This window comes from Gobius niger, assembly GCF_951799975.1.
Source record: "Gobius niger genome assembly, chromosome: 22".
Taxonomy (NCBI): domain Eukaryota; kingdom Metazoa; phylum Chordata; class Actinopteri; order Gobiiformes; family Gobiidae; genus Gobius; species Gobius niger.
Window position 1 is genome coordinate 10577485 of NC_136873.1, and position 26548 is coordinate 10604032.

At 39.9% G+C, this 26548-nt stretch overlaps 1 protein-coding gene across 1 annotated transcript in view; it reads left to right on the plus strand.

Moving 5' to 3' along the window:
- Nucleotides 1–26548, plus strand: part of scube1 (signal peptide, CUB domain, EGF-like 1) — a gene marked incomplete at both ends in the record, with an annotated part of 73096 nt that overhangs the window by 22443 nt on the left and 24105 nt on the right. The window lies entirely within an intron of this gene.

Sequence of the window (26548 nt, forward strand, 5' to 3'; positions counted from 1 at the left end):
AGCTACTGCTGCTGATGTTTTGGAGCTACTGCTGTTGATGTTTTGGAGCTACTGTTGCTGGTGTTTTGGAGCTACTGCTGCTGGTGTTTTGGAGCTTCTCCTGCTGATGTTTTGGAGCTACTGCTGCTGATGTTTTGGAGCTACTGCTGCTGATGTTTTGGAGCTACTGCTGCTGATGTTTTGGAGCTACTGCTGTTGATGTTTTGGAGCTACTGTTGCTGGTGTTTTGGAGCTACTGCTGCTGATGTTTTGGAGCTACTGCTGTTGATGTTTTGGAGCTTCTCCTGCTGATGTTTTGGAGCTACTACTGCTGGTGTTTTGGAGCTACTGCTGCTGATGTTTTGGAGCTACTACTGCTGGTGTTTTGGAGCTACTGCTGCTGATGTTTTGGAGCTACTGCTGCTGATGTTTTGGAGCTACTGCTGCTGATGTTTTGGAGCTACTGCTGCTGGTGTTTTGGAGCTACTGTTGCTGGTGTTTTGGAGCTACTGTTGCTGATGTTTTGGAGCTACTACTGCTGATGTTTTGGAGCTTCTACTGCTGATGTTTTGGAGCTACTACTGCTGGTGTTTTGGAGCTACTACTGCTGATGTTTTGGAGCTACTACTGCTGATGTTTTGGAGCTACTACTGCTGATGTTTTGGAGCTACTACTGCTGGTGTTTTGGAGCTACTACTGCTGATGTTTTGGAGCTTCTACTGCTGATGTTTTGGAGCTACTACTGCTGGTGTTTTGGAGCTACTACTGCTGGTGTTTTGGAGCTACTACTGCTGATGTTTTGGAGCTTCTCCTGCTGATGTTTTGGAGCTACTACTGCTGATGTTTTGGAGCTTCTCCTGCTGATGTTTTGGAGCTACTACTGCTGATGTTTTGGAGCTTCTCCTGCTGATGTTTTGGAGCTACTACTGCTGATGTTTTGGAGCTTCTCCTGCTGATGTTTTGGAGCTACTACTGCTGATGTTTTGGAGCTTCTCCTGCTGATGTTTTGGAGCTACTGCTGCTGGTGTTTTGGAGCTACTACTGCTGGTGTTTTGGAGCTTCTCCTGCTGATGTTTTGGAGCTACTACTGCTGATGTTTTGGAGCTTCTCCTGCTGATGTTTTGGAGCTACTACTGCTGGTGTTTTGGAGCTACTACTGCTGGTGTTTTGGAGCTACTCCTGCTGGTGTTTTGGAGCTACTACTGCTGATGTTTTGGAGCTTCTCCTGCTGATGTTTTGGAGCTTCTCCTGCTGGTGTTTTGGAGCTACTGCTGCTGGTGTTTTGGAGCTACTGCTGCTGATGTTTTGGAGCTTCTCCTGCTGATGTTTTGGAGCTACTCCTGCTGGTGTTTTGGAGCTACTACTGCTGATGTTTTGGAGCTACTGCTGCTGATGTTTTGGAGCTACTCCTGCTGGTGTTTTGGAGCTACTACTGCTGGTGTTTTGGAGCTACTGCTGCTGATGTTTTGGAGCTACTGCTGCTGATGTTTTGGAGCTACTGCTGCTGATGTGTTGGAGCTACTGCTGTTGATGTTTTGGAGCTACTGCTGTTGATGTTTTGGAGCTTCTCCTGCTGATGTTTTGGAGCCACTGCTGCTGGTGTTTTGGAGCTACTGCTGTTGATGTTTTGGAGCTTCTCCTGCTGATGTTTTGGAGCTACTGCTGCTGATGTTTTGGAGCTACTGCTGCTGATGTTTTGGAGCTACTGCTGTTGATGTTTTGGAGCTTCTCCTGCTGATGTTTTGGAGCTTCTCCTGCTGATGTTTTGGAGCTACTGCTGCTGATGTTTTGGCGCTACTGCTGCTGATGTTTTGGAGCTACTCCTGCTGATGTTTTGGAGCTACTGCTGCTGATGTTTTGGAGCTACTGCTGCTGATGTTTTGGAGCTACTGCTACTGATGTTTTGGAGCTACTGTTGCTGATGTTTTGGAGCTACTGCTGTTGATGTTTTGGAGCTTCTCCTGCTGATGTTTTGGAGCTACTGCTGCTGATGTTTTGGCGCTACTGCTGCTGATGTTTTGGAGCTACTCCTGCTGATGTTTTGGAGCTACTGCTGCTGATGTTTTGGAGCTACTGCTGCTGATGTTTTGGAGCTACTGCTACTGATGTTTTGGAGCTACTGTTGCTGATGTTTTGGAGCTACTGTTGCTGATGTTTTGGAGCTACTGCTGCTGATGTTTTGGAGCTACTGCTGCTGATGTTTTGGAGCTACTGCTGCTGATGTTTTGGAGCTACTGTTGCTGGTGTTTTGGAGCTACTACTGCTGATGTTTTGGAGCTACTGCTGCTGATGTTTTGGAGCTACTGCTGCTGATGTTTTGGAGCTACTGCTGCTGGTGTTTTGGAGCTACTGCTGCTGGTGTTTTGGAGCTACTGCTGCTGATGTTTTGGAGCTACTGCTGCTGATGTTTTGGAGCTACTGCTGCTGATGTTTTGGAGCTACTGTTGCTGGTGTTTTGGAGCTACTACTGCTGATGTTTTGGAGCTACTGCTGCTGATGTTTTGGAGCTACTGCTGCTGATGTTTTGGAGCTACTGCTGCTGGTGTTTTGGAGCTACTGCTGCTGGTGTTTTGGAGCTACTGCTGTTGATGTTTTGGAGCTTCTCCTGCTGATGTTTTGGAGCTACTGCTGCTGATGTTTTGGCGCTACTGCTGCTGATGTTTTGGAGCTACTCCTGCTGATGTTTTGGAGCTACTGCTGCTGATGTTTTGGAGCTACTGCTGCTGATGTTTTGGAGCTACTGCTACTGATGTTTTGGAGCTACTGTTGCTGATGTTTTGGAGCTACTGTTGCTGATGTTTTGGAGCTACTGCTGCTGATGTTTTGGAGCTACTACTGCTGATGTTTTGGAGCTACTACTGCTGATGTTTTGGAGCTACTGCTGCTGATGTTTTGGAGCTACTGTTGCTGGTGTTTTGGAGCTACTGCTGCTGATGTTTTGGAGCTACTGTTGCTGGTGTTTTGGAGCTACTGCTGCTGATGTTTTGGAGCTACTGCTGCTGATGTTTTGGAGCTACTGCTGCTGATGTTTTGGAGCTACTGCTGCTGATGTTTTGGAGCTACTGCTGCTGATGTTTTGGAGCTACTGCTGCTGGTGTTTTGGAGCTACTGCTGCTGATGTTTTGGAGCTACTGCTGCTGATGTTTTGGAGCTACTGTTGCTGGTGTTTTGGAGCTACTGCTGCTGATGTTTTGGAGCTACTGCTGCTGGTGTTTTGGAGCTACTACTGCTGGTGTTTTGGAGCTACTACTGCTGATGTTTTGGAGCTACTACTGCTGATGTTTTGGAGCTACTACTGCTGATGTTTTGGAGCTACTACTGCTGATGTTTTGGAGCTACTACTGCGGGTGTTTTGGAGCTACTGCTGCTGGTGTTTTGGAGCTACTGCTGCTGATGTTTTGGAGCTACTACTGCTGATGTTTTGGAGCTACTGCGGCTGATGTTTTGGAGCTACTACTGCTGATGTTTTGGAGCTACTACTGCTGATGTTTTGGAGCTACTGCTGCTGATGTTTTGGAGCTACTGCTGCTGATGTTTTGGAGCTACTACTGCTGATGTTTTGGAGCTACTACTGCTGGTGTTTTGGAGCTGCTGCTGCTGATGTTTTGGAGCTACTGCTGCCGGTGTTTTGGAGCTACTGCTGCTGATGTTTTGGAGCTACTACTGCTGATGTTTTGGAGCTACTACTGCTGGTGTTTTGGAGCTACTGTTGCTGATGTTTTGGAGCTACTGCTGCCGGTGTTTTGGAGCTACTGCTGCTGATGTTTTGGAGCTACTGCTGCTGATGTTTTGGAGCTACTGCTGCTGATGTTTTGGAGCTACTGTTGCTGATGTTTTGGAGCTACTGCTGATGTTTTGGAGCTACTGCTGCTGATGTTTTGGAGCTTCTACTGCTGATGTTTTGGAGCTACTACTGCTGGTGTTTTGGAGCTACTACTGCTGGTGTTTTGGAGCTACTCCTGCTGGTGTTTTGGAGCTACTACTGCTGATGTTTTGGAGCTTCTCCTGCTGATGTTTTGGAGCTACTACTGCTGATGTTTTGGAGCTTCTCCTGCTGATGTTTTGGAGCTACTGTTGCTGATGTTTTGGAGCTACTGTTGCTGATGTTTTGGAGCTACTACTGCTGGTGTTTTGGAGCTACTACTGCTGATGTTTTGAAGCTACTACTGCTGATGTTTTGGAGCTACTGTTGCTGGTGTTTTGGAGCTACTGTTGCTGATGTTTTGGAGCTACTACTGCTGGTGTTTTGGAGCTACTGTTGCTGATGTTTTGAAGCTACTGTTGCTGATGTTTTGGAGCTACTACTGCTGATGTTTTGGAGCTACTACTGCTGATGTTTTGAAGCTACTGCTGCTGATGTTTTGGAGCTACTGTTGCTGATGTTTTGGAGCTACTACTGCTGGTGTTTTGGAGCTACTACTGCTGATGTTTGGGAGCTACTGCTGCTGATGTTTTGGAGCTTCTCCTGCTGATGTTTTGGAGCTACTGCTGCTGATGTTTTGGAGCTTCTCCTGCTGATGTTTTGGAGCTACTGTTGCTGGTGTTTTGGAGCTTCTCCTGCTGATGTTTTGGAGCTACTGTTGCTGATGTTTTGGAGCTACTGTTGCTGATGTTTTGGAGCTACTGTTGCTGATGTTTTGGAGCTACTGCTGCTGATGTTTTGGAGCTACTGTTGCTGATGTTTTGGAGCTACTGCTGCTGATGTTTTGGAGCTACTGCTGCTGATGTTTTGGAGCTACTGTTGCTGATGTTTTGGAGCTACTGTTGCTGATGTTTTGGAGCTACTGCTGCTGATGTTTTGGAGCTACTGTTGCTGATGTTTTGGAGCTACTACTGCTGGTGTTTTGGAGCTACTACTGCTGATGTTTTGAAGCTACTGTTGCTGATGTTTTGGAGCTACTACTGCTGGTGTTTTGGAGCTACTGCTGCTGATGTTTTGGAGCTACTACTGCTGATGTTTTGAAGCTACTGTTGCTGATGTTTTGGAGCTACTGCTGCTGATGTTTTGGAGCTACTACTGCTGGTGTTTTGGAGCTACTGCTGCTGATGTTTTGGAGCTACTACTGCTGGTGTTTTGGAGCTACTGCTGCTGATGTTTTGGAGCTACTACTACTGATGTTTTGGAGCTACTGCTGCTGATGTTTTGGAGCTACTACTGCTGGTGTTTTGGAGCTACTGCTGCTGATGTTTTGGAGCTACTACTACTGATGTTTTGGAGCTACTACTGCTGGTGTTTTGGAGCTACTACTGCTGGTGTTTTGGAGCTACTACTGCTGGTGTTTTGGAGCTACTACTGCTGGTGTTTTGGAGCTACTGCTGCTGATGTTTTGGAGCTACTACTGCTGGTGTTTTGGAGCTACTGCTGCTGATGTTTTGTAGCTTCTCCTGCTGGTGTTTTGGAGCTACTGCTGCTGGTGTTTTGGAGCTACTGCTGCTGGTGTTTTGGAGCTACTACTGCTGGTGTTTTGGAGCTACTACTGCGGGTGTTTTGTAGCTTCTCCTGCTGATGTTTTGGAGCTACAGCTGATGTTTTGGAGCTACTGCTGCTGGTGTTTTGGAGCTACTACTGCTGGTGTTTTGGAGCTACTGCTGCTGGTGTTTTGGAGCTACTGCTGCTGGTGTTTTGGAGCTACTGCTGCTGATGTTTTGGAGCTACTACTGCTGATGTTTTGGAGCTTCTGCTGCTGATGTTTTGGAGCTACTACTGCTGATGTTTTGGAGCTACTGTTGCTGGTGTTTTGGAGCTACTACTGCTGGTGTTTTGGAGCTACTGTTGCTGATGTTTTGAAGCTACTGTTGCTGATGTTTTGGAGCTACTACTGCTGATGTTTTGGAGCTACTGCTGCTGATGTTTTGGAGCTACTGTTGCTGATGTTTTGGAGCTACTACTGCTGGTGTTTTGGAGCTACTACTGCTGATGTTTGGGAGCTACTGCTGCTGATGTTTTGGAGCTTCTCCTGCTGATGTTTTGGAGCTACTGTTGCTGATGTTTTGGAGCTACTGCTGCTGATGTTTTGGAGCTTCTCCTGCTGATGTTTTGGAGCTACTGTTGCTGGTGTTTTGGAGCTTCTCCTGCTGATGTTTTGGAGCTACTGTTGCTGATGTTTTGGAGCTACTGTTGCTGATGTTTTGGAGCTACTGTTGCTGATGTTTTGGAGCTACTGCTGCTGATGTTTTGGAGCTACTGTTGCTGATGTTTTGGAGCTACTGCTGCTGATGTTTTGGAGCTACTGCTGCTGATGTTTTGGAGCTACTGTTGCTGATGTTTTGGAGCTACTGTTGCTGATGTTTTGGAGCTACTGCTGCTGATGTTTTGGAGCTACTGTTGCTGATGTTTTGGAGCTACTACTGCTGGTGTTTTGGAGCTACTACTGCTGGTGTTTTGGAGCTACTGCTGCTGATGTTTTGGAGCTACTACTGCTGGTGTTTTGGAGCTACTGCTGCTGATGTTTTGGAGCTACTACTACTGATGTTTTGGAGCTACTGCTGCTGATGTTTTGGAGCTACTACTGCTGGTGTTTTGGAGCTACTGCTGCTGATGTTTTGGAGCTACTACTACTGATGTTTTGGAGCTACTGTTGCTGATGTTTTGGAGCTACTACTGCTGGTGTTTTGGAGCTACTGCTGCTGATGTTTTGTAGCTTCTCCTGCTGGTGTTTTGGAGCTACTGCTGCTGGTGTTTTGGAGCTACTACTGCTGGTGTTTTGGAGCTACTACTGCGGGTGTTTTGTAGCTTCTCCTGCTGATGTTTTGGAGCTACTGCTGCTGATGTTTTGTAGCTTCTCCTGCTGGTGTTTTGGAGCTACTGCTGCTGGTGTTTTGGAGCTACTGCTGCTGATGTTTTGGAGCTTCTGTAGCTGATGTTTTGGAGCTACTGCTGCTGGTGTTTTGGAGCTACTGCTGCTGATGTTTTGGAGCTACTGTTGCTGATGTTTTGGAGCTACTGCTGCTGGTGTTTTGGAGCTACTGTTGCTGATGTTTTGGAGCTTCTGTAGCTGATGTTTTGGAGCTACTGCTGCTGATGTTTTGGAGCTACTGCTGCTGATGTTTTGGAGCTACTGTTGCTGATGTTTTGGAGCTACTGCTGCTGATGTTTTGGAGCTACTGTTGCTGATGTTTTGGAGCTACTGCTGCTGATGTTTTGGAGCTACTGCTGCTGGTGTTTTGGAGCTACTCCTGCTGATGTTTTGGAGCTACTGCTGCTGGTGTTTTGGAGCTATTGCTGCTGGTGTTTTGGAGCTACTGCTGCTGATGGTTTGGAGCTTCTCCTGCTGATGTTTTGGAGCTACTGCTGCTGATGTTTTGGAGCTTCTCCTGCTGGTGTTTTGGAGCTGCTGCTGCTGATGATTTGGAGCTACTGCTGCTGATGTTTTGGAGCTTCTCCTGCTGGTGTTTTGGAGCTACTGCTGCTGATGGTTTGGAGCTTCTCCTGCTGGTGTTTTGGAGCTACTACTGCTGGTGTTTTGGAGCTACTGCTGCTGATGTTTTGGAGCTACTGCTGCTGATGTTTTGGAGCTACTGCTGCTGGTGTTTTGGAGCTACTACTGCTGGTGTTTTGGAGCTACTACTGCTGGTGTTTTGGAGCTACTGCTGCTGATGTTTTGGAGCTACTGTTGCTGATGTTTTGGAGCTACTGTTGCTGGTGTTTTGGAGCTTCTCCTGCTGGTGTTTTGGAGCTACTGCTGCTGGTGTTTTGGAGCTACTACTGCTGGTGTTTTGGAGCTACTGCTGCTGGTGTTTTGGAGCTACTGTTGCTGATGGTTTGGAGCTACTGTTGCTGATGTTTTGGAGCTTCTCCTGCTGGTGTTTTGGAGCTACTACTGCTGGTGTTTTGGAGCTACTGCTGCTGATGTTTTGGAGCTTCTCCTGCTGGTGTTTTGGAGCTACTACTGCGGGTGTTTTGGAGCTACTCCTGCTGGTGTTTTGGAGCTACTACTGCTGGTGTTTTGGAGCTACTGCTGCTGATGTTTTGGAGCTTCTCCTGCTGGTGTTTTGGAGCTACTACTGCGGGTGTTTTGGAGCTACTCCTGCTGGTGTTTTGGAGCTACTACTGCGGGTGTTTTGGAGCTACTGCTGCTGGTGTTTTGGAGCTACTGCTGCTGGTGTTTTGGAGCTTCTCCTGCTGGTGTTTTGGAGCTACTACTGCTGGTGTTTTGGAGCTACTCCTGCTGGTGTTTTGGAGCTACTGCTGCTGGTGTTTTGGAGCTTCTCCTGCTGGTGTTTTGGAGCTACTACTGCTGGTGTTTTGGAGCTACTGCTGCTGATGTTTTGGAGCTACTGCTGCTGGTGTTTTGGAGCTACTACTGCTGGTGTTTTGGAGCTTCTCCTGCTGGTGTTTTGGAGCTACTGCTGATGTTTTGGAGCTACTGCTGCTGGTGTTTTGGAGCTTCTCCTGCTGATGTTTTGGAGCTACTGCTGCTGATGTTTTGGAGCTTCTCCTGCTAGTGTTTTGGAGCTACTGCTGCTGATGGTTTGGAGCTTCTCCTGCTGGTGTTTTGGAGCTACTGCTGCTGGTGTTTTGGAGCTACTACTGCTGGTGTTTTGGAGCTACTGCTGCTGATGTTTTGGAGCTACTCCTGCTGATGTTTTGGAGCTACTACTGCGGGTGTTTTGGAGCTACTCCTGCTGGTGTTTTGGAGCTACTGCTGCTGGTGTTTTGGAGCTTCTCCTGCTGGTGTTTTGGAGCTACTACTGCTGGTGTTTTGGAGCTACTCCTGCTGGTGTTTTGGAGCTACTGCTGCTGGTGTTTTGGAGCTTCTCCTGCTGGTGTTTTGGAGCTACTACTGCTGGTGTTTTGGAGCTACTGCTGCTGATGTTTTGGAGCTACTGCTGGTGTTTTGGAGCTTCTCCTGCTGGTGTTTTGGAGCTACTGCTGATGTTTTGGAGCTACTGCTGCTGATGTTTTGGAGCTACTGCTGGTGATGTTTTGGAGCTACTCCTGCTGGTGTTTTGGAGCTACTGCTGCTGGTGTTTTGGAGCTTCTCCTGCTGGTGTTTTGGAGCTACTGCTGCTGATGTTTTGGAGCTACTGCTGCTGGTGTTTTGGAGCTACTGCTGCTGGTGTTTTGGAGCTACTACTGCTGATGTTTTGGAGCTACTGCTGCTGGTGTTTTGGAGCTACTGCTGCTGGTGTTTTGGAGCTACTACTGCTGATGTTTTGGAGCTACTCCTGCTGGTGTTTTGGAGCTACTGCTGCGGGTGTTTTGGAGCTACTGTTGCTGGTGTTTTGGAGCTACTGCTGGTGTTTTGGAGCTACTACTGCTGATGTTTTGGAGCTACTGCTGCTGATGTTTTGGAGCTACTGCTGCTGGTGTTTTGGAGCTACTGTTGCTGGTGTTTTGGAGCTACTGCTGCTGATGTTTTGGAGCTACTACTGCTGGTGTTTTGGAGCTACTGTTGCTGATGTTTTGGAGCTACTGTTGCTGATGTTTTGGAGCTACTACTGCTGGTGTTTTGGAGCTACTACTGCTGATGTTTTGGAGCTACTACTGCTGGTGTTTTGGAGCTACTGCTGCTGATGTTTTGGAGCTACTGTTGCTGATGTTTTGGAGCTACTACTGCTGGTGTTTTGGAGCTACTGCTGCTGATGTTTTGGAGCTACTGCTGCTGATGTTTTGGAGCTACTACTGCTGATGTTTTGGAGCTACTGTTGCTGGTGTTTTGGAGCTACTCCTGCTGATGTTTTGGAGCTACTGCTGCTGGTGTTTTGGAGCTACTACTGCTGGTGTTTTGGAGCTACTACTGCTGATGTTTTGGAGCTACTACTGCTGGTGTTTTTGGAGCTACTGCTGCTGGTGTTTTGGAGCTACTACTGCTGATGTTTTGGAGCTACTACTGCTGGTGTTTTGGAGCTACTGCTGCTGATGTTTTGGAGCTACTGCTGCTGATGTTTTGGAGCTACTACTGCTGATGTTTTGGAGCTACTGTTGCTGGTGTTTTGGAGCTACTACTGCTGATGTTTTGGAGCTACTACTGCTGGTGTTTTGGAGCTACTGCTGCTGATGTTTTGGAGCTACTGCTGCTGATGTTTTGGAGCTACTACTGCTGATGTTTTGGAGCTACTACTGCTGATGTTTTGGAGCTACTGTTGCTGGTGTTTTGGAGCTACTCCTGCTGATGTTTTGGAGCTACTGCTGCTGGTGTTTTGGAGCTACTCCTGCTGGTGTTTTGGAGCTACTGTTGCTGGTGTTTTGGAGCTACTCCTGCTGATGTTTTGGAGCTACTACTGCTGGTGTTTTGGAGCTACTCCTGCTGGTGTTTTGGAGCTACTGCTGCTGGTGTTTTGGAGCTACTGCTGATGTTTTGGAGCTACTGCTGCTGATGTTTTGGAGCTACTCCTGCTGGTGTTTTGGAGCTACTGCTGCTGATGTTTTGGAGCTACTGCTGCTGATGTTTTGGAGCTACTACTGCTGATGTTTTGGAGCTACTGCTGCTGATGTTTTGGAGCTACTGCTGCTGATGTTTTGAGGTGTTTTGAGGCTGATTTTTTGTAGGTGTTTTGAGGCTGATGTTTTGAGGCTGATGTTTTGAGGCTGATGTTTTGAGGTGTTTTGAGGCTGATGTTTTGAGGCTGATGTTTTGTGATGTTTTGAAGCTAATGTTTTGAGGCTAATGTTTTGAGGCTGATGTTTTGAGGCTGATGTTTTGAGGCTGATGTTTTGAGGCTGATGTTTTGAGGCTGATGTTTTGAGGCTGATGTTTTGAGGCTGATGTTTTGGGGCTGATGTTTTGGGGCTGATGTTTTGTGATGTTTTGAGGCTGATGTTTTGTGATGTTTTGAGGCTAATGTTTTATGATGTTTTGAGGTTTTTTGCGGCTAATGTTTTGAGGTGTTTTGAGGCCAATGTTTTGAGGCTAATGTTTTGAGGCCAATGTTTTGAGGCCAATGTTTTGAGGCTGATGTTTTGAGGTTGATGTTTTGAGGCTGATGTTTTGACACCAATGTTTTGAGGCTAGTGTTTTGAGGCCAATGTTTTGAGGCTAATGTTTTGAGGCTGATGTTTTGAGGCTAATGTTTTGACACCAATGTTTTGGGGCTAATGTTTTGAGGCTGATGTTTTGAGGTTGATGTTTTGAGGCTAATGTTTTGAGGCTAATGTTTTGAAGCTGATGTTTTGAAGCTAATGTTTTGAAGCTAATGTTTTGAAGCTGATGTTTTGAAGCTAATGTTTTGAAGCTAATGTTTTGAAGCTGATGTTTTGAAGCTAATGTTTGAAGCTAATGTTTTGAAGCTAATGTTTTGAAGCTAATGTTTTTAAGCTAATGTTTTGAGGCTAATGTTTTGAAGCTAATTTTCTGAAGCTAATGTTTTGAGGCTAATGTTTTGAGGCTAATGTTTTGAAGCTAATGTTTTGAGGCTAATGTTTTGAGGCTAATGTTTTGAGGCTAATGTTTTGAAGCTAATTTTCTGAAGCTAATGTTTTGAGGCTAATGTTTTGAGGCTAATGTTTTGAGGCTAATGTTTTGAGGCTGATGTTTTGAGGCTAATGTTTTGAGGCTAATGTTTTGAGGCTAATGTTTTGAGGCTAATGTTTTGAGGCTGGTGTTTTGAAGCTAATGTTTTGAAGCTAATGTTTTGAAGCTGATGTTTTGAAGCTAATGTTTTGAAGCTAATGTTTTGAAGCTGATGTTCTGAAGCTAATGTTTTGAGGTTAATGTTTTGAGGCTAATGTTTTGAAGCTAATGTTTTGAAGCTAATGTTTTGAAGCTAATGTTTTGAAGCTAATGTTTTGAAGCTAATGTTTTGAAGCTAATGTTTTGAAGCTAATGTTTTGAGGCTAATGTTTTGAGGCTAATGTTTTGAGGCTAATGTTTTGAAGCTGATGTTTTGAAGCTGATGTTTTGAAGCTGATGTTTTGAAGCTGATGTTTTGAAGCTGATGTTTTGAAGCTGATGTTTTGAAGCTGATGTTTTGAAGCTGATGTTTTGAAGCTAATGTTTTGAGGCTAATGTTTTGAGGCTGATGTTTTGAAGCTAATGTTTTGAGGCCAGTGTTTTGAGGCTAATGTTTTGAGGCTAGTGTTTTGAGGCTAATGTTTTGTGATGTTTTGAGGCTGATGTTTTGAGGCTAATGTTTTGAAGCTAATGTTTTGAGGCTGATGTTTTGAGGCTAATGTTTTGAGGCTAGTGTTTTGAGGCTGATGTTTTTAAGCTAATGTTTTGAGGCTGATGTTTTGAGGCTAATGTTTTGAGGCTGATGTTTTGAAGCTAATGTTTTGAGGCTAATGTTTTGAGGCTGATGTTTTGAAGCTAATGTTTTGAGGCTAATGTTTTGAAGCTAATGTTTTGAAGCTAATGTTTTGAAGCTTATGTTTTGAGGCTAATGTTTTGAGGTGTTTTGAGGCTAATGTTTTGAGGCTAATGTTTTGAGGCTAATGTTTTGAGGATAATGTTTTGAGGCTGATGTTTTGAAGCTAATGTTTTGAGGCCAATGTTTTGAAGCTAATGTTTTGAAGCTAATGTTTTGAAGCTTATGTTTTGAGGCTAATGATTTGAGGCTAATGTTTTGAGGCTAGTGTTTTGAGGCTAATGTTTTGTGATGTTTTGAGGCTAATGTTTTGAGGCTAATGTTTTTTAGGTGTTTTGAGGCTGATGTTTTGAAGCTGATGTTTTGAGGCTGATGTTTTGAAGCTAATGTTTTGAAGCTAATGTTTTGAGGCTAATGTTTTGAGGCTGATGTTTTGAGGCTAATGTTTTGAGGCTAATGTTTTGAGGCCAATGTTTTGAGGCTAATGTTTTGAGGCTGATGTTTTGTGGTGTTTTGAGGCTAATGTTTTGAGGCTGATGTTTTGAGGCTAATGTTTTGAGGTGTTTTGAGGCTGATGTTTTGAGGTGTTTTGACGCTGGTATTTTCACTGCAGATCTGAATGCCGTGGTTTAATCTCTCGTTATTGCAAAGCTCGTTTACACTCAGTTCATTCCGAGCTTCATCGATGAACGAAGACCCGCAGAACCCCGGACATAACGGTGTTTCTCTGAGCCTCTCCATCGCCTCCCCTCTCCCCCCTCCCTCCCCCGTCAGCCGGCTGGCGCTCCGGCGCTCGGGGCCGGCCTCATTAGCGAGGAGGAAGTGGGCCGCGGAGGTCACGCTTCTCCTCGCGGAGCTCCCCAGCTGAACGCGACGCCCCGTCCATCAACACCTCCGTCGGGGGTCATTACCGCTTCACGCCCAGCAGAGAAGTCCTCTGCTCTCCGCGGCGAACCGAGGGGGTTTAAAGGGCAGGTGTAAAGGACAGTAACTCGGCAGCGATGTTAAGGGGAAAGTCACTGACGTAAGGATGGAGGAGCCTGATCGTGCAGTGGGAGGAAAGGGTTTCTCACATTTCTGCCTGAATGTGTCACTAAACGTGGTCTGATCTTCATCAAAATCATAAGAATGAGTAAACAGTGTCTGCTTAAACTAACATCACCCAAACATTTACAGGACAGGGAGGATAAGTGAGTGAACCCAGGAATCTGACTGAACTGGAGCGGTTTTGTAAAGAGGAATCGTCCGAGATTCATCCTGAGCGTTGTGTCTGATCTGCAACTACAGGAAAGTAGTTTTTGCTGCAAAAGACGGATCAGCAGATGTTTAACCTCTTAATTCCCGCCTGAACCGAGGGGATCTATTTCCTCACGTCAGCAGATTTTTTTTTTTCCATCATTTTTTTGGTGGGTGTTCAACTCATTTTTGCAACTTTTTTGTCATTTTTTCATCAATTTTTCATCAATTTTTCATCAATTTTTTGACAGTTTTTTTTGTCAATTTTTGTCATTTTTTTGTCATTTTTTTGTCATATTTTTGTCATTTTTTTGGCGTTTTTTTTTGTCACACATTTTTCTTTTTTTTGGGTCATTTTTTGGTCAATTTTTGTCCATTTTTTTGTCAAGTTTTTATTAATTTTTTGTCAATTTTTTTAATTTTTTCATCCATTTTTTATCACGTTTTTGGTTAAAAAAAATTGTCACATTTTTGTCTTTTTTCGTTAATTTTTTGTCTATTTCTAGTGACATTTTCGTGACATTTTTGCCACTTTTTCATCATTTTTTCATCAATTTTTAATCACATTTTTGTCATTTTTTGTCACTTTTTTTTCATTTTTTTCATCAATTTTTTGTCATTTTTTGTCAGTTTTTTTGTCAATTTTTTACATGTTTTTGTCACATTTTTAAATTTTTTTGTCTTTTTTCATTTTTTTGTCATTTTTGTGTCACATTGTTTTCATTTTTTTTGTCTTTTTTTGTCATTTTTTTATTACATTGTTTGCATTTTTCGTCAATTTTTTGTTGGGTATTCAACTAATTTTTGCAACTTTTTTGTAATTTTTTAGTCAATTTTTTGTCAATTTTTTGTCAATTTTTTGTTATTTTTTTGTTACATTTTTCATCACTTTTTTTGTCAATGTTTTCTCACTTTTTTGTAACATTTCCATCATTGTTTTCGTCTCAGTTTTGTCGCTATTTTCTCCCCTTTTTTCCAGAAGCTTTTGGATTGGGGTAAAGCCAAACTGGAGAAAATATGGGAGTTAAGGGTTTAATTACAAGCTTTAAAATGTATTAAAACGATGAGCTGCATAATCATTTGGATCATTTGAATATGAACAGTCTGGAGTCCGAGACCTGCAGTCGTCTCTCATGTGAACTTTCGATACTGTTTTCTTGTGTGACTTCTTCTCTCGCTGCAGCGTTTTGTCTGAATCCACGACAGGCTCTTCATGTTCCTCTTCACTGTCCCGAATGACGGATCGCCCGGTTCAGTCTGACCTCGGGGAACGTTGAAACCACCTGAAGGACCCGCCTCTGTCTGGGCGTCGGTGATTTACGGGCGTTATTGAAACGGAGCGGAGAGAGGTGTAACAAAGCTCCTCTGTCCCGGGCCGCAGACGGAGGAGGCCGTAAAGCACGGGCCTGTCCCGCACGGAGGAGGCGTTTGGGGAAACTCTTCAGGAGTAACCGTGACCGTGAGGTTCCTGCACCGGGTTTTGAAAGAAGAGGAACCTCGACGCAGCGGAGGAGCATCATGAGGACGACACTGACACTGGAGAAGACCTCATGAAGGAACGAGGATGGGGGTCGTTTTCGGGGAGAGTTTCTCCTCTCTCTGCTCCTCTCTCTCCTCTCTCCTCTCTCTCTCCTCTCTCTCTCCTCTCTCTCCTCTCTCTCCTCTCTCTCTCCCTCCTCTCTCTCCTCTCTCTCTTCTCTCTCCTCTCTCCTCTCTCTCTCCTCTCTCTCCTCCTCTCTCTCTAAATGAAGACAAACGTGGCGTGCCGACCCCCGGCCTCGCTGATTAGATCGAGGAGCGCTAACGAGCCGGTGTTTTTCCATCTGGAGCATTAGGAGCCGCTCTGCAGCTCGGCCATGACGCCGCTGTCTCCTCACGGCACAAACTCCATCCAGCATCTGCACGGGAACCAATCCACCCAGGAGGTTTATCAACAAAACGCCACAAACAAGATCCCTTTTCAATCATGTGACTTTTGTTATTATGGCGGCCATTTTGGTTACCATGAAACATATGACCAGGGTTTCACTGACTTTTCCGACTGGAACAAGTGGAATTTTCTGACATATTTCGTAAATTTCTGCCACCATAGAAATGTTAACTTTTTTTAAAATTAAGTTTTCAAGAATGACATGTTGATAAACTCAACAAAAACCCGTCGAAAAAAAAAATACTTACTGAGCTGGACTATAAAAAATGTTCCTTCTTTTTAGGGAAACCACCTGAATCTCTGTCTGGGCATTTCTACATTGAAATTGGGAAAAAGAATTGGTGGGAAAAAATATGTATATCTATATATCTAGATCTAGATATATAGATATACATATCCCCCCCCCCCAATTTTTCTAGAGCTCTGAGCTCTGTCACATGCTGTATCCTGTGGTCCAGGGCTTTCTCTTAGAGAGGTCAGAGCTGAGCTGTTTAAGCTAGATGCTAACCGGTAGCATGCTAGCGTCTGCTAACGAAAAAAATGACAAAAAATGACATAAAAAATGACAAAAAATATGTCAAAAATGTGACAAAAAATGACTAAAAATGACAAAAAAGACAAAAAATGAACAAAAAATGACAAAAAAATACCAAAAAAAATGACACAAAAAATTGACAAAAAATTGACAAAAAATGACAAAAATTGACCAAAAAACGACAAAAAATGTGACAAAAAATGACAAAAAAGACACAAAAAATTACAAAAAAATTACAAAAAATGACATAAAAAATGACCTCTGTCACATGCTGTATCCTGTGGTTCAGGGCTTTCTCTTGGAGAGGTCAGAGCTGAGCTGTTGAAGCTAGATGCTAACCGGTAGCATGCTAGCGTCTGCTAACGAAAAAAATGACATAAAAAATGACAAAAAATATGACAAAAATGTGACAAAAAATGACAAAAAATGTGACAAAAAATGTGACAAAAAATGTGACAAAAATGACAAAAAATGACATAAAAAATGACAAAAAAAGACAAAAAATGACAAAAAAGACAAAAAATGACAAAAAATGACACAAAAAATGACACAAAAAATGACACAAAAAATTGACAAACAATTGACAAAAATTGACAAAAAATTACACAAAAAATTACAAAAAAGTGACAAAAAATGTGACAAAAAATGACAAAAAAAGACAGAAAATTACAAAGAAATTACAAAAAATGACATAAAAAATGACCTCTGTCACATGCTGTATCCTGTGGTTCAGGGCTTTCTCTTGGAGAGTTCAAAGCTGAGCTGTTTAAGCTAGATGCTAACCGGTAGCATGCTAGCATCTGCTAACGAAAAAAATGACAAAAAATGACAAAAATGTGACAAAAAATGACATAAAAATGACATAAAAAAAGACAAAAAATTGACAAAAAATGACCAAAAAATGACCAAAAAATTGACAAAAAAATTACAATAAAATTACAAAAAAAGACCAAAAAATGACAAAAAAATGGACAAAAAATTGACAAAAAATTACAAAAAATTACAAAAAAATGACAAAAAATGACCAAAAAAAATGACAAAAAAAAGACAAAAAATGATAAAAAAAGACAAAAAGAGACAAAAAATATGACAAAAATGTGACAAAAATGTGACAAAAAATGACATAAAAATGACATAGAAAAAGACAAAAAAGACAAAAAAAGACAAAAAAAAGACAAAAAAAGACAAAAAATTGACAAAACAATTACAAAACAATTACAATAAATTACAATAAAATGACAAAAAATGACAAAAAAATTACACAAAAAATGACAAAAAATGACAACAAAATTACAAAAAATTACAAAAAAATGACATAAAAATTATTTGCTCCAAAGTTTTCCGTTGTCAGTGTGACCTTTAACCTTGTCCATCTTCCCCCTGTTTACTGTAATGATCGACCCCAGCGGTGCCCAGCGTGCGGCCCAGGGGCCTGGTTTGGCCCTCAGACTGATCTCTGTGGCCCTCAGGCTTTGGCACACAGACAGTTTCTCTGCCAGTTTCATAATGATGCACAATTACAGCCTCTAAAATCCGCCCTTTGTTGTGGGATTCAGCTGGATTTGAGGTTTAAAGCTGTGGGTGAAAACTCTTCTCTTCTCTTAATAGTAGTACAAATGTATTGTCCCCGTGGGGAAATTCATTTGCAGTGAGTGGAGATGCACAAATACAACAGCGACCACAGCAGACGGATCCAAACACTGACAACAAACAGAGAACAAACCACGGCCCGGCAACCTCACTTTAAATTATGTTCAGAATAGAAAAATCAGATGATGCAGAAAGTCAGAACACTTTCCACAGAAGCAGCTGAGCGTGAGACATAGGAACATTAGCCTATATAATTCTTAAAGGGAGGGTATTATGCAAAATCGATCGGTTCTTAAAGAGACAGAGGCCTATCAGGACATTCACTTCCGCCAACAGAAGTTTTGTCATCATTGTAGTGTGATATAAACTGGTGCTGTGGGACTGACAAAAGCAGAACACCCCCTCTTTAAAAAGCTAAACTAAAGACCCACCTGTTTAAAAGGGCATTTGACACATAGTTCTGTGGTAATGATCTGTTATTGTTGAAATCGTGTTCCTTTTGAATTGTTTATTGTGTGCAGCACTTGGGTCGACTTTGGTTGTTGTGAAGCGCTATAGAAATAAGACTTGATGGATTGACTTGGGCTTGCAGTCATTTTTTGTCATTTTTTAATCACATTTTTGTCACTTTTTTGTCATTTTTTTGTCACATTTTTGTAATTTTTTCGTCATTTTTTTGTCATTTTTTCGTCACTTTTTTGTCATTTTTTATCACATTTTTGTCACATTTTTGTCTTTTTTTGTCATTTTTTTGTCACATTTTTTGTCACATTTTTGTAATTTTTTTATCACATTTTTGTCACTTTTTTGTCATTTTTTTGTTTTTTTTTGTCACATTTTTGTCACATTTTTGTCACATTTTTTGTCATTTTTTGTCACATTTTTGTCATTTTTTCGTCACTTTTTTGTCACTTTTTTGTCACATTTTTTGTCATTTTTTTGTCACATTTTTTGTCACATTTTTGTAATTTTTTTATCACATTTTTGTCCCTTTTTTGTCAATTTTTTTTTCACATTTTTGTAATTTTTTCATCACTTTTTTGTAATTTTTTTGTAATTTTTTGTCACATTTATTTCACATTTTTTGTCTTTTTTTGTAATTTTTTTGTCAAATTTTGGGAATTTTTTTGTCACATTTTTGTCACATTTTTGTCACATTTTTGTCACATTTTTGTCACATTTTTGTCACATTTTTGTCACATTTTTCGTCATTTTTTCGTCACATTTTTGTCATTTTTTTGTCACTTTTTTGTCTTTTTTTATCACATTTTTGTAATTTTTTTTGTCAATTTTTTGTCATTTTTTTATCAAATTTTTGTCATTTTTTTGTCACATTTTTATCACATTTTTGTCACATTTTTTGTCATTTTTTGTCACATTTTTGTAATTTTTTTATCACATTTTTGTCACTTTTTTGTCATTTTTTTGTTTTTTTTTGTCACATTTTTGTCACATTTTTGTCACATTTTTTGTCATTTTTTGTCACATTTTTGTCATTTTTTCGTCACTTTTTTGTCACTTTTTTGTCACATTTTTTGTCATTTTTTAATCACATTTTTGTCCCTTTTTTGTCAATTTTTTTTTCACATTTTTGTAATTTTTTCATCACTTTTTTGTAATTTTTTTCTAATTTTTTGTCACATTTATTTCACATTTTTTGTCTTTTTTTGTAATTTTTTTGTCAAATTTTGGGAATTTTTTTGTCACATTTTTGTCACATTTTTGTCATTTTTTCGTCACTTTTTTGTCATTTTTTATCACATTTTTGTCACATTTTTGTCACATTTTTGTCACATTTTTCGTCATTTTTTCGTCACATTTTTGTCATTTTTTTGTCACTTTTTTGTCTTTTTTTATCACATTTTTGTAATTTTTTTTGTCAATTTTTTGTCATTTTTTTATCAAATTTTTGTCATTTTTTTGTCACATTTTTATCACATTTTTGTCACATTTTTTGTCATTTTTTGGTCACATTTTTGTCATTTTTTTGTAACATTTTTTGTCATTTTTTAGCCTTTTTTGTCACATTTTTATCACATTTTTGTCATTTTTTGTCACATCGTTAGCCACATAGGCTAACGATAATTAGCATAATTGCCTAACTCATTTTGATTTTGATTTTGGAAAACATGGAAAAAGACATTTTATAGGAAACACTATACAATAACAATACAAAATGACTTAGGCAGTTATGCTATGTTTTTGTCACATTTTTTGTCATTTTTTTGTCTTTTTTGTGTGTCATTTTTTTGGTCTTTTTTGGTCATTTTTTCATCACTTTTTTGTCACATTTTTGTCACATTTTTTGTAATATTTTTGTCTTTTTTTATGCCGTTTTTTGTCATTTTTTTGTCTCTGTGACTCTGCTGCTGTTTTGTCTCTGTATAAATGAACTGAAGTCCGTCAAAGCTCCTTCCAAAAAAAACTGTCAACATGGCAACAAAAACGGGAAGAAAAGTCAATAAAGAAGTGACGAAAACTCGCGCCGTTGAGCAAGACGTCTCCGCAGCAGAAGGTTGTGGGTCTCCTCATGTGGAGGCGGAGCTTTGGGACATGTGGCCTTGATTCCCGCAGCTGTGGTGGCTGTGCCTGTCAGCAGCTTGTAGCGATCATCATCATCATCATCATCGTCGTGGTGTTGTGGGAGCGGCGGGTTTGGAGCTGGATGGATTTATTACGAGGCGCTCATGTCGTTTATGTAGCTACAGCTCGGTCCCTTTAACCCCTTAACTCCCGCCTGAACCGAGAGCGTTTTCTCCAGTTTGGCTTTACCCCAATCCAAAAGCTTCTGGGGAAAAGGTGAGAAAATAGCAAGAAAACTGAGACGGAAACAATGATGGAAATGTGACAAAAACGTGAGAAAACATTGAGAAAAAAGTGACGAAAAAATGACAATGTGACCAAAAAAAAGACAAAAAAATCACATAAAAAGACAACAAAAATGTCAAAAAAAAAGACAAATAAATTACAATAAATGACAAAAAAATGACAAAAAAATGACAAAAAAATGTGACAAAAATGTGACAAAAAATGACAAAAAAAAAAGATTTATCAAATGAGGCGTTACACTGACCTACAGGATTTGGGTAAAGCTGAACAGGAGAAAGTGCTCTCGGTTCAGGCGGGAGTGAAGAGGTTTAAGGGAAAAACGACTGAAAAAGGATGTTCCACATTATTAAGCAGATCATCATTTTCAAGCAATATGGGAAAGAAAAAGGATCTCTAGTTGAATGCCTTGGTCTAGGTGTGAAAACAAAACAAAAAAGCCACAAAAGGGCGACAAAAAAGTGACAAATACATTATGAAAAATTGGCAAAATGCGACAACAATACGGCAACAATGTGAGGGAAAAGACCGGTTTAGATGAGTTTTTTTGGTCTTAACTAGGGCTGGGCAATAAATCAAATTAATTCAATGAATTCATGCTTTTACACACAGACTATTTGGAAAATGGACGTTTCAGACGCTCTGCAGTGAAATGACTCCAGTGGAGAATCTGCTGCTTCACAAAGGTGTTGTGTTTCGAGAGCGGACCATTTAACTCCGCCCCTTTCCCTTGAGTCTCCATGGAGACGGTTGTCAATCACAGCAGAGGCATGAAGACGAGAAAACTTTTGAAAACTCCATGGCTTATAAAGAGGTTTGAGAGCAGATGAGGAATCCATCCATCCATCCATCTTCTTCCACTCGTCTGTTTCCGGTTGGTGGGGGCTGTTGGAGCTGCCCGTGTGACATTGCACCAGCCCCTATGGCGCCCCCTGCAGGTGGTGGGTCCACAGATGGACGATCTCTCATAAGGGGCTTCTGAACCGCCCTTTGTCTGACCCAGGGGAGAACTGGAACTGAAAAACAGAGCCAGTGGCCCTTCTGTGCTCTTCCAGGTCTGACCCGTCACCTATAGGACCTGTTTGCCATGTGAGACCCTTCAGGGGCACGACCCCCCCGACAACAGAGCTCCAGGATCATCCAGGTGCTCAAACCCTCCACCACGTTAAGGTGGCGGCTCCAGGAGGGGCAGACAAGGAATATCTAACAGAAATAAGGGTTGTGTTTTCTTAACCTCTTAACTCCCGCCTGAACCGAGAGCATTTTCTCCAGTTCAGCTTTACCCAAATCCTGTAGGCCAGTGTAACACCTCATTTGAAAGCTAAGACCTACAAAACTCATCTAAATGGATCTTTTTCCTCACGTCATGGGATCTTTTTCCGTCTTTTTTTTGGGGGGGTTGTAATTTTTTTTGTAATTTTTAGTCTTTTTTTTCAAATTTTTTGTCACATTTTTATGATTTTTTTCGTCACTTTTTTGTCTTTTTTTTGTCACATTTTTGTCATTTTTTTGTCACATTTTTGTCATTTTTTTTGTCGCTTTTTGTCTTTTTTTTTACATTTTTTGTCACATTTTTGTCATTTTTTCGTCACTTTTTTGTCTTTTTTTGTCTTTTTTTGTCTTTTTTTTTCACATTTTTTGTCACATTTTTGTCACATTTTTGTCATTTTTTCGTCACTTTTATGTCAATGTTTTCTCACTTCTTTGTCACATTTTCATCCTTGTTTTCATCTCAGTTTTGTTGTTATTTTCACACCTTTTTCCCAGAAGCTTTTGGATTGGGGTAAAACCTATTTTTTTCTTCACTTTTTGACATTGAATTGAATTTGCATCATAATTTGTGTAATCCGAACATCAACCAAAACAATAGTAGGGATAGAAAGTCGTCTGGCTTAGCAGTGAGTCTTGCCTGGATGCCTCCTTGCTTGTCCCTTCCTCGTCTCCGAAGAGAGGTTTAAACAAAACCGTGAAGCTGCTGCTTGTTTTCGAAATCCTGACTAACTTTCCTCAGTCCCGGTGATTTATCTGATCCATCCTTTTCCCCGAAACAATCCTTTTTTTCCCCCGTTTCTCAGCTTCAGCTCTTGTTTTTTTGTTTTTTTGTGACAGAGATATTGTAATTAACGCCAAAGTCTCCCTCATCAAAGACGCGCCGCAGCGGCTTCAAAACAGCGCCATAAAAACGGACACAGCGGCGTCAACACAGCGCCGTAAATACTGGGCTGGAGGTTTCCCTCTTATCTCAATACGAGCTTTAATCCCTGAGTTTGGATCTTCAGGCCAGGACAAGTATGTGAGCGCTTTGGGAAGTCTCACGTTTCTGCCTAAACTGGGCATGAAATGAGTAAAAAGTGTTTCCTTAACCTCTTAACTCCCACCTTCTTCAAAACAGAGGCAAAAAACACGAAGAAAATGAGGATGTAAATGACAAAAAGTGACAAAAATCAAGCAAAAAACGTAAAAAATAAATAAAGCAAAAGCGTGACAGAAATCCAGCAAAAAAAAGACAAAAATCCAGCAAAAATTGACAAAAATCCATCACAAAAAAGTGACAAAAATCCAGCAAAAAAGTGACAAAAATCCATCACAAAAAAAAGACAAAAATCCATCCAAAAAAAAGACAAAAATCCAGCAAAAAATGACAAAAATCCATCACAAAAAGTGACAAAAATAGTGACAAAAATCCAGCAAAAAAAAAGACAAAAATCCAGCAAAAAATGACAAAAATCCATCACAAAAAGTGACAAAAATCCAACAAAAAACGTGACAAAAACCCATCAAAAAAGTGACAAAAATCCATCAAAAAAGTAACAAAAACCCATCAAAAAAGTGACAAAAACCCATCAAAAAATTGACAAAAATCCATCAAAAAAGTAACAAAAATCCATCAAAAAAGTAACAAAAATCCATCAAAAAAGTAACAAAAATCCATCAAAAAAGTAACAAAAATCCATCAAAAAAGTGACAAAAACCCATCAAAAAATTGACAAAAATCCATCAAAAAAGTGACAAAAACCCATCAAAAAAGTGACAAAAATCCATCAAAAAAGTGACAAAAATCCAGCAAAAAACGTGACAAAAATCCAGCAGAAAAAGTGACAAAAACACATAAGGGAAACAAAAAGTGCCGACAATGGCAAAGAGGAGAGAATGCGTTTGGTTTTGGCGGGTGGTAAGAGGTTAAAACCACCCAAACATCTACATTTGATCATCAAGAAGAAGATTTAAGAAGAAGAAGAAGATTTAAGGAGAAGAAGAAGATTTAAGAAGAAGAAGAAGATTTAAGAAGAAGAAGAAGATTTAAGAAGAAGAAGAAGAAGAAGAAGAAGAAGAAGATTTAAGAAGAAGAAGAAGATTTAAGAAGAAGAAGATTTAAGGAGAAGAAGAAGATTTAAGAAGAAGAAGATTTAAGGAGAAGAAGAAGATTTAAGAAGAAGAAGAAGATTTAAGAAGAAGAAGAAGATTTAAGAAGAAGAAGAAGATTTAAGAAGAAGAAGATTTAAGGAGAAGAAGAAGATTTAAGAAGAAGAAGAAGATTTAAGAAGAAGAAGAAGATTTAAGAAGAAGAAGAAGATTTAAGAAGAAGAAGAAGATTTAAGAAGAAGATTTCAGAAGAAGAAGATTTCAGAAGAAGAAGATTTAAGGAGAAGAAGAAGATTTAAGAAGAAGAAGAAGATTTAAGAAGAAGAAGATTTAAGGAGAAGAAGATTTAAGGAGAAGAAGATTCAAGAAGAAGAAGATTTAAGAAGAAGAAGATTTAAGAAGAAGAAGATTCAAGAAGAAGAAGAAGATTTAAGGAGAAGAAGAAGAAGATTTAAGGAGAAGAAGATTCAAGAAGAAGAAGAAGATTTAAGGAGAAGAAGAAGAAGATTTAAGGAGAAGAAGAAGATTTAAGGAGAAGAAGATTTAAGGAGAAGAAGATTTAAGGAGAAGAAGATTTAAGAAGAAGAAGATTCAAGAAGAAGAAGAAGATTTAAGGAGAAGAAGAAGAAGATTCAAGAAGAAGAAGAAGATTCAAGAAGAAGAAGAAGATTTAAGGAGAAGAAGAAGAAGATTTAAGAAGAAGAAGAAGATTTAAGAAGAAGAAGAAGAAGAAGAAGAAGAAGAAGAAGATTTAAGAAGAAGAAGAAGATTTAAGAAGAAGAAGAAGATTTAAGAAGAAGAAGATTTAAGGAGAAGAAGAAGATTTAAGAAGAAGAAGATTTAAGGAGAAGAAGAAGATTTAAGAAGAAGAAGAAGATTTAAGAAGAAGAAGAAGATTTAAGAAGAAGAAGAAGATTTAAGAAGAAGATTTCAGAAGAAGAAGATTTAAGGAGAAGAAGATTTAAGGAGAAGAAGAAGATTTAAGAAGAAGAAGAAGATTTAAGAAGAAGAAGAAGATTTAAGAAGAAGAAGATTTAAGGAGAAGAAGATTTAAGGAGAAGAAGAAGAAGATTTAAGAAGAAGAAGATTTAAGAAGAAGAAGAAGAAGAAGATTTAAGAAGAAGAAGAAGATTCAAGAAGAAGAAGAAGATTCAAGAAGAAGAAGAAGATTTAAGGAGAAGAAGAAGAAGATTTAAGGAGAAGAAGAAGATTTAAGAAGAAGAAGAAGAAGATTTAAGGAGAAGAAGAAGATTTAAGGAGAAGAAGAAGAAGATTTAAGAAGAAGAAGATTTAAGAAGAAGAAGATTCAAGAAGAAGAAGAAGATTTAAGGAGAAGAAGAAGAAGATTTAAGGAGAAGAAGAAGATTTAAGGAGAAGAAGAAGAAGATTTAAGAAGAAGAAGATTTAAGAAGAAGAAGATTCAAGAAGAAGAAGAAGATTTAAGAAGAAGAAGAAGAAGATTTAAGAAGAAGAAGATTCAAGAAGAAGAAGAAGATTTAAGAAGAAGAAGATTTAAGAAGAAGAAGATTTAAGAAGAAGAAGATTTAAGAAGAAGAAGATTCAAGAAGAAGAAGAAGATTTAAGAAGAAGAAGAAGAAGATTTAAGAAGAAGAAGAAGAAGAAGAAGATTTAAGAAGAAGAAGATTTAAGAAGAAGAAGAAGAAGATTTAAGAAGAAGAAGAAGAAGATTTAAGAAGAAGAAGATTTAAGGAGAAGAAGATTTAAGGAGAAGAAGATTCAAGAAGAAGAAGAAGATTCAAGAAGAAGAAGAAGATTTAAGGAGAAGAAGAAGAAGATTTAAGAAGAAGAAGAAGATTTAAGAAGAAGAAGAAGAAGAAGAAGAAGAAGAAGAAGAAGAAGAAGAAGATTTAAGGAGAAGAAGAAGATTTAAGGAGAAGAAGAAGATTTAAGGAGAAGAAGAAGATTTAAGGAGAAGAAGAAGATTTAAGAAGAAGAAGAAGATTTAAGAAGAAGAAGAAGATTTAAGAAGAAGATTTCAGAAGAAGAAGATTTAAGGAGAAGAAGATTTAAGGAGAAGAAGAAGATTTAAGAAGAAGAAGAAGATTTAAGAAGAAGAAGAAGATTTAAGAAGAAGAAGAAGATTTAAGAAGAAGAAGATTTAAGGAGAAGAAGATTTAAGGAGAAGAAGAAGAAGATTTAAGAAGAAGAAGATTTAAGAAGAAGAAGATTCAAGAAGAAGAAGAAGATTTAAGGAGAAGAAGAAGAAGATTTAAGGAGAAGAAGAAGAAGATTTAAGGAGAAGAAGAAGATTTAAGAAGATTTAAGGAGAAGAAGAAGAAGATTTAAGAAGAAGAAGATTTAAGAAGAAGAAGATTCAAGAAGAAGAAGAAGATTTAAGAAGAAGAAGAAGAAGATTTAAGAAGAAGAAGATTCAAGAAGAAGAAGAAGATTTAAGAAGAAGAAGATTTAAGAAGAAGAAGATTTAAGAAGAAGAAGATTCAAGAAGAAGAAGAAGATTTAAGAAGAAGAAGAAGAAGATTTAAGAAGAAGAAGAAGAAGAAGAAGAAGATTTAAGAAGAAGAAGATTTAAGAAGAAGAAGAAGAAGATTTAAGAAGAAGAAGAAGAAGATTTAAGAAGAAGAAGATTTAAGAAGAAGAAGAAGAAGATTTAAGAAGAAGAAGAAGATTTATGTTGTCTGGGGCTTTATGCCCCTGGTAGGGTCTCCCATGGCAAACAGGTCCGAGGTGACGGGTCAGACGAAGAGCAGTTCAGAAGACCCTTATGGACGTACGACATTCAAGGACCGTGACGTCGCCCGGCATGGCGCAGCCGGGGCCCCACCCTGGAGCCAGACCTGGGGTTGGGGCCCGAGCGCGAGCGT